A 15,779-nucleotide genomic window follows, 5' to 3' on the forward strand; every position below is an offset into this window, starting at 1 on the left:
GGAGGTGCCAGGGGAACAAAAGGGAAAACTTTGTCCCTGTGAGGCTGCTGGAGCCTGGAGCAGGCTGCCCAGAGAGGTTGTGGAGTCTCCTCTGGAGCCTTTCCAACCTCACCTGGCTGTGTTCTGGGTGCCCTGCCCTGGGTGCCCTGCTCTGGCAGGGGGTTGGGCTGGGTGATCTCCAGAGGTCCCTTCCAGCCCCTAACATTCTGTGATCTGCAGCTTCTTGAACCCCTCCAGGGATGGGGACTCCACCACCTCCCTGGGCAGCCTGTGCCAATCCCTGACCACTCTTGCAGCACAAATTTTACCTCCACTTCAGGACATTTCCTCTCCTTGTATCCCCTGAGAGTGGGGACCAGAGCCCAACCCCCACCTGGCTCCAGCCTCCTCTCAGGGAGCTGCAGAGAGCAATGAGGTCTCCCTCAGCCTCTTCTCCATGCCCTCCAAGCCCCACACCAGCCTTGCTGCTCTTCTCTGGACACCCTGCAGCTCCTCAATGTCTTTCCTATCCTGTGCCCCCAGAAGTGCCCCCAGTGCTCAAGCTGGAGCACCCCTATGAACACATCCTGCTGGTCCTGTTCCTGTGCAGCAGAACCCCCAGCACTCAGCCTGCTCTTCAGGACAGGAGCTGGGAACAGCCTGAGAGCTGAGCAGGTCCAGAACCTCCTTCCTCAGCACTGCCACAGGCTCCATAATCCCTTCAGAGGACAATTCTAATCTACCTGAAGCAAGCAGCTCACAGCTTCCCCATTACAGAATGACAACCCTCAGGCTGGATTAGATTTCAAATAAGGTGCTCCCAGCTCATCTCTTCATGATTCCTTACACTTCCATTTATACCAAAACTCCAAGAGATGTGTTTTCCTGATTGTAAGCAAGCTTCAGGAGAAGCACAAATTATCCCAGTCCTCCTCCACACCCCCTCCCACTGCCTTCCTCCTGCAACAAACTGCCAGCAAAGGCACCACAAACGCTGAGGCTCCGCATCCCAGCAGGCTGCATCCTCTTCCCACCCCACAGGAATCCCAGACACTGCAAGATTGAATATGCCTTGGAAATGCTGACCAAGGAGTAGCCACAAGTCCTGCACAGCCTTTCCTAGAGCAGTGTGTTCCCCCAGCTGCTCCTCACCAGACCTTTCTCCAGACCCTTCAGCAGCTCTGCTGCCCTTCTGTGGACACTGAGCTCTTAGGAGTGCACAGGGGCTCTGCCCCACTTGGGAGAACGTGCATACAAGGAGGACAAACCCCACACCAATAGTCCAGAAAGCATCTCCAGTGAATTACAGAGCCACAGGATGGCAGAGGCTGGAAGGGACTTCCAGAGATCATCCAGTCCAAGCCCCTGCCAGAGCAGGGTACCCAGAACACAGCCAGGTGGGGTTGGAAAGGCTCCAGAACAGAGCCTTTCCACAACCTCTCTGGGCAGCCTGCTCCAGGGCTCTGCCACCCTCACACCAAAGAAGTTTCTCCTCCTGTTGAGGTGGCACCTCCTGGGTTCCAGCTTGTACCTGTTGGTCCTTGTCCCTACCACAGCTCAGCACTGAAAACAGCCTGGCCCCTGCATGCTGACCCCCACCCCTCAGGTACTGATAGACATTGATCAGATCCCTCTCAGCTTTCTCCTCTCCACACTCAACAGCCCCAGGCTCTCAGCCTCTCCTCATCACAGAGAGGGTCCAGGCCCTTCATCACCCTCACAGCCTGCCCTGGCTAACAAACAGAAGAACAAAACCTAACTACTGACTGCATTTTTTTCCCTCTCACCACCCTGGACCCAAGGAATTATTTCAAGCTAGCATTTCCCATCCTAACAACACAGCAGCAGAATTCTGCCTGCCTGGATCCAAGCACCAACCCCTGCAGAAGGGTTTGGGTGAAGGAACTGAACTAACAAAACATCCTTGAGTTGAGGTTCTCCCTGCTGGTGCTGGGGGCTGAGCTGTGCTGCAGGCAGCAGCTCTGGCAGCTTTGGCTTCAACAGAGCTGGAGCTCCATTGCTTGTGCCCAGCTTCAAGATGCTGCTAGCCACTAGAAGGTGGCTTTGCACTCACATCCAGACTTCAAAACATGAAATTTTGTGTCAAATACTCACAGGGAAGGCTGCAGAAAGAGTCTGGAAGTAACAGGTGTGGCTGATTTCATCGGGGAGTAAACTTTGTCCCCAGGCTGCTTGCTCTGCCTGGGTTAAGGCTGTTTCTGTACCATGCCTGGAGCCTTGGGAAGTTCCTGTCTGGAGTCAGCAAGGTGGGAGGGTTTGTTATTTTAACTGGTGGCTGATAACAGCTTATCAGCAAGTTTGCAAAGGTTAAACTCAACCCCTTGGTAGGGCAGAACTGCAAAGGAAGCAGAAGGAAAGTGGTGGCTTGGTGTTCACTGTCCTGCTGTAGCAGATCCAGTTCTGGTGACCCCAGCACAAGAAGGACCTGGAGCTGCTGGAGAGGGTCCAGAGGAGGCCACCAAGATGATCAGAGGCTGTGGGGACAGGGTGCGAGAGTTGGGGCTGTTCAGCCTGGAGAATAGAAGGGTCCAGGGAGACCTCAGAGCAGCCCTCTTGTGTTGGGGGTCCCAGAGCTGGACACAGTCCTGCAGGAGAGGTCTCCCCAGAGCAGAGAGGCAGAATCCAGCAATTCTCACACCCAGTCTGGATGGTTAGGACTCATTTCCTTTAGGTTCCTGCACCACCTTGGTGCCAACAGTCTGAGGTCTCAGGTGCCCCCTGCCCCAGGCTGCCTTCTCTCTCCCCTCTCCTGAAGAGCAGTCAGCAGTGCAGTGCTGCTGCAACCCACTCTAGTTTGGGGCTTTCAGCAGCCATGCAGCTCTGAAGCTGCTGGACCTCAGTCACAGAGCAGAGCAGACTGAGCAGGTCCTGCAGTAGGCTCTGACTGCTCAGAAGTAACTCTCTGTGCTGTCTTCCCTTCCAGCATGCTCAAGAACAGGTTTCACTCCAGGCTTCAGGCCACAGAGCAGCCTGGAGACAAGACCCAAACTTCTGAGGCTGTCTGAGTGCTCTGCAGAAACACAGCTCAGCCTCAGCTGGTAACCTGCTGCAGCTTTGTCTTACCTGCTCTGAGGAACAAGGAGCCCCTCCTCAGTTACAGCTCCTCAGCAGAGAATCACAGCCTGGCAGGGCTTGGAAGGGACCTTCAGAGATCATCCAGTCCAAGCCCCTGCCAGAGCAGGGCACCCAGGGCAGGGCACACAGAGCACATCCAGGTGGGGCTGGAAAGTCTCCAGAGCAGGAGACTCCACAACCTCTCTGGGCAGCCTGCTCCAGGCCTCCAGCAGCCTCACACCAAAGAAGTTTCTCCTCATGCTGAGGTGGAGCCTCCTGGGTTCCAGCTTGTACCTGTTGTGCCCTATGGGCACCACTGAGCAGAGCCTGGTCCCTTCCTCCCGACACCCACCCCTCAGATACGGATAGACACTGATCAGATCCCTCTCAGCCTTCTCTCCACACTGAGCAGCCCCAGAGCTCTCAGCCTTTCCTTGTAAGAGATGCTCCAATCCCTAACCACCCTCACAGCCTCTACTGGACTCTCTCCTGCAGTTCCCTGTCCCTCCTGAAGGCCACAGAAAACAAAGAAAGATAGGAACACCTGGGGCTAGCTCTCTGCAGGTCAGATTGAGGTAAAATCTTCCAGCTCACAGGAAATATTTAGCATCATTTATGCCAACAGCTGCACCCCATAAGCTGCAGTTAAGGAAGAAAACCAAAGCAGCCACACAAAGGGAAGATGGGCTGGGAGGGAGAGGGGCCAAGGCAGGACAATTTCAGTGTATTTCCTGCAGGAGCTGTGTCAAAGTGCAAAGCAAACAACAAATCACCAGGCTGTAGGAGGCTGAAAGACTTGAGATGGAGCTGTGAGGAGTCTCCAGCCCATAAATGTTTAATGTGAGCAAAGCAGCAGATTGGCAGTAAGCAGAGATCTGCTGCTGAGCTGCACACTGCTGCTTCAAGGCCTGAGTGACTCGAAGTGAGAGCAGAAGAGCAAAACTCAGCAGAGAAGAGAGTGAGGAGGTCCTGCCTGGCACTGCAGGGGCAGCCAGAACCAAGCCATTCCCCACTGCACAACAGAGCAGCACAGGGGGCAGCCACTGCTGGCACCTCCCTGCCCTCACTTGTGCAAAGCCTGTGACACTGTGACCATGGCATCCTGGTCACCAAGCTGGGCAAGCAGGGACTCCAGGGGTGACCACTGGCTGCTAAGAATTGGCTGGATGGCAGCACTCAGAGTTGTGTCCAAAGGGAGAGCAGTGGCAAGGGGGTCCCTCGGGGGACACCCAGCACAGCCAGCCACACAGTTAGCCTTGCCCGGTGCTCAGAAGGCCAACCAAGAGTGAGCAGCACTCCTGCTCCACTCACAGCTCTGGCAGCCTCAGCCCAGCTCCATCTCCACCAGCAACTGTGTCTTGCTCCTCTCCCATTCCAGCTCCTGCTGCCTCTCAGCAGAGAGTGAGAGCTGACACTTCCCTTGCCCATTTGTCCCTCTTGCTGAAGCCTTATTTCCACTGCCCTAATGGTTCCTGACTTAACTGGGCCAAGGAAAATTATTCTGGGCTTCAGTGTCCCAGCAGTTAGGCTCTTCTGCATGAACCCTGCCAAGCACTGCAGAGCCAGCCTGGAGCCCCAGGCAGCCCTTCCAGCACTCCCTGGCATTCAAAGTGTAATGGAATTGTCCATTTCTGGTGGGCATGGCTGGAGCCAGAGAGATCTGGACTGGACTTTCTTTTGACACAAACACCTCTCAGTGTTACCACAGCCAGAGAATTCTCTTCACTTCTACACACAGATTCATAGAGCCATGGAATGGTTTGGGTTGGAAGGGACCTTCAAGAGCATCCAGCTACAACCCCTGCCATGGGCAGGGACACCTCCCACCAGCCCAGCTTGCTCAGGGCCTCATCCAGCCTGGCCCTGAACACCTCCAGGGAGGAGGCAGCCACAGCCTCCCTGGGCAGCCTGTTCCAGGCTCTCCCCACCCTCACTACAAAGAATTTCTTCCTCGTCTCCAGTCTCAATCTCCTCTCCCAGCTCAAGGCTGTTGTCCCTCCCAGCCCTTGTCCAAAGTCCCTCCCCAGCTCTCCTGGAGCCCCTTCAGCTACTGGAGGTCTCCCTGGAGCCTTCTCTTCTCCAGGCTCAACAGCCCCAACTACTCTCCAGCCATTCCTCACCCAGCCTGGATCTGTGCTTGGGATTGCCCAGACCCAGCTGCAGGACCTTGCCCTTGGCCTTGTTGACCTCCCCATAGATGCCTTGGGCTCACCTCTGCAGCCTGGCCAGGTCCCTTCCCCCCAGTGTCAATTGGGCCCACACAGCTTGGGCTCATCCAGTCTGAACCTGCCCTGCTCAGCCCCCAGTCCCTCCACAGCACCCCAGGAAGTTCCATGGCTATCCAGCACCATGGCCATGTCTCAGGCACCCTGGGGGTTTCCCATCTCTTTTTATGCAACATGCAGAAGGGTTCTAGAACCCTTCAGAACAGAAAGCTCAATGTGGCACACTAAGGACACCTAGGCTAAGCCTACCAGCTTGGCCCTAGAAGGGCTTGGGTTGGAAGGGATCATCTAATCCCACCCTCCTGCCATGGGCAGGGACCCCTCCCACTGGGATGCAAGGCCTGGCTTCCAAAAGCTGGCCACACTGCTGCCCCCTCAGCCCCTTTTAGTGCAGGCTGGCACCTCCAGCTCCTCAGCATGGAGGGGAGGAATTTCCAAGCAGGCAGGGCACACACTCTGCCCTTAGCTCCGTGTCATCCAGTGCACAGTACCAACACCACTGCCCCAGCATCGGCTCTGAAGGGCTCCAGAGTGCATCTGTACCACCCCACTTGGCACAGCAAGGTGCAAAGCAATTGGTTTGACTCAGTGCTGGCAGCAGGGCTCTGCAGACTCCAGTGAGCAGCTCAGAGCAAAGCCAGGGCAGCCTTGCTGTGCCATGGCTCCTAAGTGCCTTGCAGAGCCCTGCCCTGCTCTGCCATGGCTCCTAAGTGCCTTGCAGAGCCCTGCCCTGCTCTGCCATGCCTCCTAAGTGCCCTGCAGAGCCTTGCCCTGCTCTGCCATGGCTCCTAAGTGCCCTGCAGAGCCTTGCCCTGTGCTGCCATGGCCCCTAAGTGCCCTGCAGAGCCTTGCCCTGCTGTGCCATGGCCCCTAAGTGCCCTGCAGAGTATTGCCACTGCTGGGCAGCCACAACCAAGTGAAGGCTGCCTTCAGACACCTGTGAGGAATCAGATCCCTTGCACTTTGCAGATGGGGTGGCAGCTGAGACTGCCTGCACTTCCCTCCCAGTCTGGGACCTGACCTGCAGCACCCTGGGGTGCTCCATGATGAGTCCAGGAGGACCAGCAGCCACTTCCTTTACTTTCACAAAGCCTTTCCCTGCCCCCATCTTCTCTCACTTCACACAGCAGGGAAAGGTCACAGCAGCTTAATTCTCTTCTGCACTGGACAAAAAGGCAGGGAGAGCAGCCAGGAAATTCAGCTTAATTCATTCCACTGTGGCCTTAAGGAAGAACAGAAGGAGGGTCTCATCACCCAGGTGAGTCCAGCACAACCTGGCTGCTGTAGCAAGGTTGAGTAAATCAAAAAGATAAAACCAGGGTTCCACTTTGCTGGAGATGAAGAAGCTGCTGCTCAGAGACAGTGTTTAGATTTCACGGAAAAATAAGCTGTGGTAAGACATCAAAACCCAGGAGGAGAAACTTCTTTAGTGTGAGGCAGCTGGAGCCCTGGAGCAGGCTGCTCAGAGAGGCTGTGGAGTCTCCTTCCCTGCAGGCTTTCTAGACCCCCCTGGCTGTGTTCCAGAGCCCCCTTCCAACCCAGTACACTCTTTGATTCTCAGACTGCAGGTCAGGGTCCAAGGCAGAGGGCAGCTCACCTGCCACATGCAGAAGCTCCTGACCTTCAGGCCAGGGGAGTTTCCAGGAGCACAGTGTGTCCAGGCTCACGTGGGGACAGGCAGGGCTCCAGCAGTTCCATCGTTGGCTCTCTGCTGCTCCTCTCCCAGACTGCTGTTCTGGGGACACAGAAAGCACTGCTGTGGAGAAGACAGCTCCAGGATGAAGGTGCAGGCTCAGGTGTATGTTACATTGGGTTTGCTTTGTACCAGCCACACTGAAAGGCCACCTGCAGCCAGTCTCCTGGGAAGCTGAATGTTGTTGCACCTCAAAGGCAAAGGTTTCTTCCTTTGCCCCTGCAATGATCCCAGCACACACTTTCTCCTACATTACCTCTGGAGCACCTCTGCTATGGGGGCAGGCTGAGGAAGCTGGGGCTGTCTGTTCAGCATGGAGAAGAGAAGGCTCCAGGGAGACCTCAGAGCAGCCTTCCAGTAGCTGAAGGGGCTACAAGCAGGCTGCAGAGGGACTGTTCCCAAAGGGCTGCAGGGACAGGACCAGGAGCAATGGTTTGCAATGAGAGCAGAGCAGATTGAGATTGGATGTGAGGAACAAGTTCTGCACCAGGAGGCTGCTGGAACACTGCAACAGGTTGCCCAGGGAGGTGGTTGAGGCCCCAGCCCTGGAGATGTTCAAGGTGAGGCTAAACAGGGCTCTGGGCAACCTGATTTAGTGCAGGATGCCCCTGCTGAGTGCAGGGATTGGACTTTGGAGGTCCCTTCCAACCCATCCTGTGATTCCAGCACAAAGAGGATTATCATGGAGACTGGGAAGTGACCGATTCCAAGTCACCCCGGTGTCAGAGCTGAGATTCACACTCTGTTACCACAAGTCCCTTCTCACCTTGCCTGCCACATTTGATCCACTGGTACAGACTTACTGCCCTTGGGGGCACCCCAAAAGCACCTTCCAGCACCAGAGGCAATCAGGTCGTGGGTGCAGCACAAGGACTCCTCCTCATCTGCTTGAGATGCTGAGGAGCTTGATGTGTGGTTGGAAAACAAGGCTGTAAGGCCAAGGGAGAGCACTGGGATTGTAAAGGAGCAAATGCCACAACAGAAACCAGTTCCCAAGGAGGTAATTTTGCAGCCACAAGGATTAGCTGACTGGCAAGGATCATCTCAGGAGATCAGTGGAGTGCCACCAGATTAGCCTTGACCATGTTCATTGCTATCTAACTCTTTAAAGAGATTTCTCCCTCCAAAACTTGACCCTGGGGCTCTACCCCCATTAAGAGCTCACTGTTGATGTCCAGCAGTACAAACTGCAGCAAAGCAGGCTAGAGCCAGCCCCGTGCTGAGTGCCCAAGGGAAGGCCACGTGCCTTGCAAGGGACAGCAGCCTGACAGCCACCCAGAGCCCCTGGCTGCTGCTGGATGCTCAGAGATAGCTGCAGCTCATTAGAGATCTATAGGAAGAGCTTCTGAAGCATGCAAACATCAGTGGAATCAGCCCAGAGCTGCTCAGGCAGATAACATTTCACCACAGCACGTCCTGAAGTCCTGGTAGCAGTGTTCTGTGCTCTGGAGGTGTCCCTGCAGAAGTCACCAAGCTACTCACAGCACTGAGCTCCTCTGTCTCTCCCAGATTACTCAGGTCCTGCTCTCAAGGTTCCCACCAGCCAGGAAGTCTAGGAAAAGACAATTCCTTCCCAGTAACTCCAGCTCACCACATAATATCCATTTGCACTGCAAATGCAGAATCTCCCCTAGCAGGGAGAGCAGCAGCAGAGGGAGGGGATTCTGCTCTGCTCAGACCCCACCTGCAGCACTGCCTCCAGCTCTGGGGCCTCCAGCACAAGAAGGACCTGGAGCTGCTGCAGAGGGTCCAGAGGAGGCCACAGAGATGATCAGAGGCTGGAGAACCTCCCCTGTGGAGACAGCCTGGGAGAGTTGGGGCTGTTCAGTCTGGAGAAGAGAAAGCTCCAGGGAGACCTCAGAGCAACCTTCCAGTAGCTGAAGGGGCTCCAGGAGAGCTGGGGAGGGACTTTGGATCCAGGGAGTGCCAGGATGAGGGACAATGGCTTTGAGCTGGGAGAGGGGAGATGGAGACTGGAGATGAAGAAGAAATTCTTTGTAGTGAGAGTGGGGAGAGACTGGCACAGGTTGCCCAGGGAGGCTGTGGATGCCTCCTGCCTGGAGGTGTTCAGGGCCAGGCTGGATGAGGCCTTGAGCAACCTGGGCTGGTGGGAGGTGTCCCTGCCCATGTCAGGGGCTTTAAACTGGATGCTCTTGATGGTCCCTTCCAACCCAACCCATTCCATGAATCCATGAACTTGCTGCTGGAGTTGGAAAGAACTCCCATGAGAGAAGCAGCCCAGAGTGTCTCATGGGCAGCAGAGCTGAAAGCAAACCAGCACCTCCAGGAACCCTCCTGCAGTTCCAGGTAGATTCACACAGGCACAGCCTCTGTGCAGAGCTCTCCCTGCAGCTACTCTTCTGCAGCTATTTAAAAACAAGTGCCAGAGTCCCCTGTGAGAAGAGCATTTTGCCACACAAAATGAATCACTCCTGGATGACTCTGCAAAGTCCCAGTGCATGGTGAGCAGCTCACCAAACCTCCAGGTTTTCACTGTAGAGTGACATCAGACTTGGCAGAGTTCCTCACTAATACTATCAGCTCCATCTGAGCTGCCTGGGGGAAAGGAGGACACAGAGCCTCTCATCACACCCAGCAGAATCCAGCTCCTTCAAGCCCCTCACACACCTAAGGCACTACTGCTCTCAGCAGTGGCTTCAGAGAGCATCTGGGCTGCAGCCAGAGGAGTGTGGGCAGCAGGGCACGAGAGGGGATTCTGCCCCTGGGCTCTGCTCTGCTCAGACCTCACCTCCAATCCTGCCTCTAGTGCTGGTGTCACACAGAACCACAGAACATTAGGGGTTGGAAGGAACCTCCAGAGATCATCCAGTCCAAGCCCCCTGCCAGAGCAGGGCACCCAGGGCAGGGCACACAGAACACAGCCAGGTGGGGCTGGAAAGGCTCCAGAAGAGACTCCACAACCTCTCTGGGCAGCCTGCTCCAGGCTCCAGCAGCCTCACAGGGACAAAGTTTTCCTTTCTGTTCCCCTGGCACCTCCTCTGCTCCAGCTTACCCCCAGTGCCCCTTGTGCTGTCCTTGGCCATCCCTGAGCAGAGCCTGGCTCCAGCCCTGCACATCTTTATCCCCAGCCAGGAGGGCAGCCCTCAGGCTCCTCTGCTCCCAGCTCCCAGCCCCAGCTCCCTCAGCCTGGCCTCCCAGGAGATGTTCACTGCCTGCAGCAGCCCTGTGCCTCTGGGATGGACTCTCTCCAGCAGTTCCCTGAGGTCCTTCTTGAGCTGAGGGGCCAGAGCTGGACACAATATCCCAGACCAACAGAGTCAAAGTCAACAAAAAGAGTACAAACCAACACAGTCCAATGTCCATTTTCTCACCAAGCAGCTGCTGGATGACCCTGCTGACAGCTCTCTGCAGGAGGAGGGAGTCTCTGACACCAGGACTGCCATTGCCACAGTCCCCTCTGCAGGGTTCTGACCAGCTGCTCCCCACGAGGCCTCCAGAAGCAGCCTTGACCAGCTCCAGGGAGCCCACACCTGAGTGACCACAGCAGAGCCTCAGAGCAGGGCTCACAGCACTGAGCTGGCTCAGGAGAGGGATGCAAGGGGCCATTGGGCCATACCTGCAGGGGAAAGGAGATCTGCAGACTTCGAAGCTCCCACAGACATCAGTCAGGAAATGAATGCCCATTACAGCAGCCTGCCCCTGCTGGGGTACAGCTCAGCATGAGCCCAGGGAAGACCCTGCTTCAGCAGAAAGCTGAGCAGTGTCCCACTGAACTGCCCTATGACTCACTGAACTGTGATGTAACCACTCAGACTTAGATAAAGGACTCCTGTAATTAGCTCTCAAATAATCCTCTGGCTGCCATCTGGAGCTCAGCCTCAATCTTGGCCTCAGCCCCACCAAGCATTCAGGGACCTCTGAAACACCTGTGGGTGAATCACATCACAGCATCAAATCCACAGCAAGGGAAGGTGCACAGGCATGCCAAAAACCCTGCACCTCCTGTTGTCCACAAGCAGCTCCAGAGATGCCCATTCCAGAGTACCCAGAGTGAGCAAGGAGTACACCCAGCAGGCAGGGAGATGCTTTCAAACCCAGCCAGAGCAAGCTCAGGTTTTAATCGACCCAGTCCTGCCTCTGGAACAAAATGAGTCTCCCACAAAGAGCAAACCTGCATATGACAGACCCAACCTTCTAACAGTACCACAGGAGAAAAATCCTCCTAAAACTAGACTGACAGGCTAGCAAAGAGCAGAGACCAGAGGGCTGTCTGGGTAGGAAAAGCCCTCTAAGACCTTCCAGTCCAGCTGTCAGCTCATTCACCACAGCCCCAGGTGCCATGGCCACAGCTTCTTCTTCTTTTGGGGCTCTCACTCCAGGAACAACATTGAGGAGCTGGAGCAGGGCCAGGGAAGGGCAATCAAGCTGGGGAAGGGTCTGGAGAACAGGGTTGGGGAGGAGCAGCTGAGGGAGCTGAGGGTGTGCAGCCTGGAGAAGAGGAGGCTGAGGGAGACCTCATTGCTCTCTGCAGCTCCCTGAGAGGAGTCTGGAGCCAGGTGGGGGTTGGGCTCTGCTCCCTAGTCTCAGGTGACAGGAGGAGAGGAAGTGTCCTCAAATTGTGGCAGGAGAGGGTTAATCCAGGGATGGGGACTCCACCACCTCCCTGGGCAGCCTGTGCCAATCCCTGACCGCTCCTCTCCAACCTAACCCTCTCCTGCCACAATTTGAGGACACTTCCTCTCCTCCTGTCACCTGAGACTAGGGAGCAGAGCCCAACCCCCACCTGGCTCCAGACTCCTCTCAGGGAGCTGCAGAGAGCAATGAGGTCTCCCTCAGCCTCCTCTTCTCCAGGCTGCACACCCTCAGCTCCCTCAGCTGCTCCTCCCCAACCCTGTTCTCCAGACCCTTCCCCAGCTTGATTGCCCTTCCCTGGCCCTGCTCCAGCTCCTCAATGTTGTTCCTGGAGTGAGAGCCCCAAAACTAAACCCAGCATTCGAGATGTGGCCTCAGCAGTGCTGAGTCCAGGGGGACAGTCCCTGCCCTGCTCCTGCTGTATAAAATAACCTCCAACTCAACTCCAAACATCTCCCTATGACAGCATGGCCTAAGGCACCTGAGATGCCTGGCTCTTGGGTTCTTGCTAACAACCTCCTGGCTAACTCCTACTCCCCAGTGGCAATACAAGAGCCTGAGATGCCTCCTAGCTCCCAGCTGCAGCACGCTGAGCTCCCCACAGCAGAGCAGCCAAGAATGGAACAAGCCACAGCAGAGCTGCAGAAAGCATCCTGCCAGCTCCAGAGCAGTCCTCCTGCTTTCAGGGCAGTTTATCAACTAGATTTGACCTCTGCAAGAAAGCCCACAACAAATGTGCAGATGGCACCAGGCTGAGTGGTGTAGTTAAGACTGAAAGACAGAATGGCATCCAGAGGGATCTGGACTGGCTGGAGACATGGCTGAGGAGAGCCTTATGAGGTTCAACAAGGCCAAAGGCAAGGTCCTGCACCTAAGCTGGAGCAACCCTCAGTATCAGCACAGGCTGGGGGTGATGAGATTGAGAGCAGCCCTGCAGAGAAGAACCTGGGGGTGCTGGTGAGGGAGAAGCTGGACAGGAGCCAGCAATGGGCAATGGCAGCACAGAAGGCCAAGGGCAGCCTGGGCTGCATCCAAAGCAGCATGGCCAGAGATGGAGAGAGTGGATTCTGCCCCTCTGCTCTGGGGAGACCTCAGCCTCTCCTCACAGCAGAGGTGTTCCACTCCCCTACGTTTAATCAGTCACAAGCATCACCCAGCTGAGCCCCCTCATTGCTCATTAGCTAATTCTGTGCACTGCCAGCCTGGCTTCAGCTTGGCAGGGGATGATTTTAACTGGTCATGATCTCTGCCACAGTAACCTCTGCAGCTGCAGCTTCAGCCAGACCTGCAGAAGACCAAAGTCCTCCACAGCAAGTCAATATTTAACTTAACTGTTGAGACCCACCTGGAGTATTTCATAGAGGAACTCATGAAATCTTGCACTGTCCCTTCTAACAGAGAAACAAAGAGGAAGGAGTCTTCTCTACAAGCAGTCATAAAGACAAATCCTCCCAGGACAGCAGTTAGAATCAGCTGCAATGATTTTCAGAAGGACCTAAAAGAAAATGTTTCCATTGTGTTTCCCAATATCCTGTGTACAGCACAGGACAAGCTCAAACCAGGCAGGAGGCACAGCATGAAAATCATTAAAACCTAAACCACACCAAGTTCTGGAAATTCAGGGGGAGGTTCTCCAGCCTCTGATCATCTCTGTGGCCTCCTCTGGACCCTCTGCAGCAGCTCCAGGTCCTTCTTGTGCTTGGGGCCACAGAGCTGGAGGCAGTGCTGCAGGTGGGGTCTAAGCAGAGCAGAGCAGAGCAGAGGGCAGAATCCCCTCCCTGTGCTGCTGCTCTCCCTGCTCTGGCTGCAGCTCAGCACTCAGCTGGCTCTGGGCTGCCAGTGACCATTGCTGCCTCCTGAGGACTTTGCCAGCAGCTGACACCCCCAAGGCCTTCTCCTGCAGGCTGAGGACATGCAGCACTGTCTCCAGTACTTTCACACTGCAGCTCAGGCCTTACACTGTGTCACAAAGGCTTCTACAGGACCCTTGGGCATCACCCTAAGTATCTGAGTAACATCTAAGAGCTGCTGTAGCAGCACAGACTTTAAGATCCTGTCCAGAAGCCTGACTTAGTTTTCTTTTCAAACCAACTCTTCCTTGTATCAGTGAAACTAACCCAAATGTTTACATCCCCCTTTCCCCCTCCCCCTCCCCCCCAATGTCCTGCATGCCTCTGATGTCAGCTTTTGCTAATAGTCTTATCTTTTATCACCTTTCTGGGCAGAGATCTTCCTGAAGTCAGACACAACTGCCAAAGTACAGTTCAGAGCAGCTGAGAGCACTTTCTCATTCACTGCATCTCCTTTCATCCCTTACCCACCTGATTTCTGTGTCTAACCCTGGTTCCTTTGCTGGCAGTGCTCCCATCTTTACACTCAGTGAAAACTGCCTTTGTGCTCTGCAAACGCAGATCTGTCTCAGCAGGGATTCAGCTCTTGGTAATCATCACCACCAGTGAATGTCTGAAAGTTCTCCAGTTCTACATTTCCAGCCCTTCACAGGTACCAGTTTGGCCATCACCCAAAGCCAGCTCTTTCAGGAAACCAAAGAGAAGTATTCATACTGTGAAAGGGTGGAGAGGGAGGGCTGAGAGCATCAGCTGCCTAAAGAAGTGAGGAGGCAGCCAGCTTTCGTTTCTCTAGTGCACAGCTTCCAGCTCAAACAGAAATACCAAAACAGCCTCGAAAAAACACCACAAAAGCAAAACCACAAACACCAGAGCAGCTCACCTGCCTTCACTGCAGCCTCAGAGAGCACTTCCACAAGCAACTCAAATTATTCTGATCCAAGACACTGCCCCGTGGGCAGACCTGCCTGGCCCTGTCACACAGGCTGGCAGCAGAGCAGACAGAGGCAGCTCCACCAGGTCACCTTCCCTGTGATGCCAACTGCTGCTGGGTTTGGTGGATGAAGGCAGCCAACCACACAACCACTTCTGTCTGCACACAACTGGCAGTGGAAAGGGGCAGAGGGCTGGACCAGAGGGGCACAGTTGCTCTCTTGAAATTCCACACTTACTGGCACCTACAGCTACCATGGAGAAACAAAGCCTCCACACCTCCAATGGCTCCTCAGAGCAGCACCAAAAACCATTTCCAGAGAGAAAGCAGCACACATTTGGCTTTTGACTCTGCTGGCAGAACAGAAGGACCAGTCTGGCTCTGAAATAAGAGCAGCAGAGGGTAAAAGAACAACTGCAAATCAAGTCACAAGGTCTTAGCAGTTCCCAGCAACAAGACTCCCACAAAGCTCTGAAGGTTTTCCTTTCACAAGCATCACCTACATCCCTCTCCATCCATTTAGGAGAGGTAAGACAGAGGTCCTAGTTTCTGCCGTGGGAACTGCCAGTCCCCTAGGCAGCCGGTATGCTCTCCTTCACGGTTCTAAACGCTGCACTTCTTACGGGCTACCACTCTGCTTCACCCCGCGGGGCCAAGACAGAGCTGCTCCAAGCAAAGCCTCTGCAAAAGCCATCCCCTGCACTCTTCCAAACCCCTGCCAGGGGAGAGAGGAGCTGCAACTGCGACCCTTGGGGGTTTTACCCAACAGGGCACAGACCGATGGCAGCCTGCACTGGGTTCTCGCTCTCAGCAGCCCCTGGGCCGCTCTGCTCAGCCAGGATTACAACAGCCTCCGCAGTCTGAACTCAGCGATAAACCACTTCAGGGTCTGTCTGGAGATTTACCGAAGCTCTTCCTCCCGCCGGGATGAAGGGATCACACCCCGCGACTGCTCACCTGCCTCAAAATAGGCATTGCCTCTCCTTGTCTGGCTTTGTACTGGGATGAGAAACAGCCAGCGCTGTGCACAGCGCCCCCGCCCCTGCCTTTTAAATACAAATGCCTCTGGGTGGTGGTGTTGGGGGGGATTTTGTTTGGGTTCCCCCAAAGATGCAAGCGTGGGAGCTACGCGCCTCGAATCGGGAGCAAGCGAATCCCGGCTGGCCCCATGCAAAGCAGAACGGGCAGCTAGGGAGCACCGGGAGGCGCTCAGTAAGGCGGAATGGGACGGTCCGCACCGGCGGCCGGCCCGGGTTTCAGAGGCGCCGGACGCCCGCACAGTGCCCGGGCTCTGAGGGACCCCTGGCGCAGAGACCCTCTCGCTACCCCGGCCACTAAAGAAAGAGACGCCCAGGCCTGGTCCGGCCGCCCCCGCCGCGTTACCTGGGCACCGCGTCCAGCACCAGCTGCACCGCCCCTCCCGGCGCCGGCCT

Source organism: Indicator indicator, chromosome 13 (genome assembly GCF_027791375.1).
Source record: "Indicator indicator isolate 239-I01 chromosome 13, UM_Iind_1.1, whole genome shotgun sequence".
NCBI lineage: Eukaryota > Metazoa > Chordata > Aves > Piciformes > Indicatoridae > Indicator > Indicator indicator.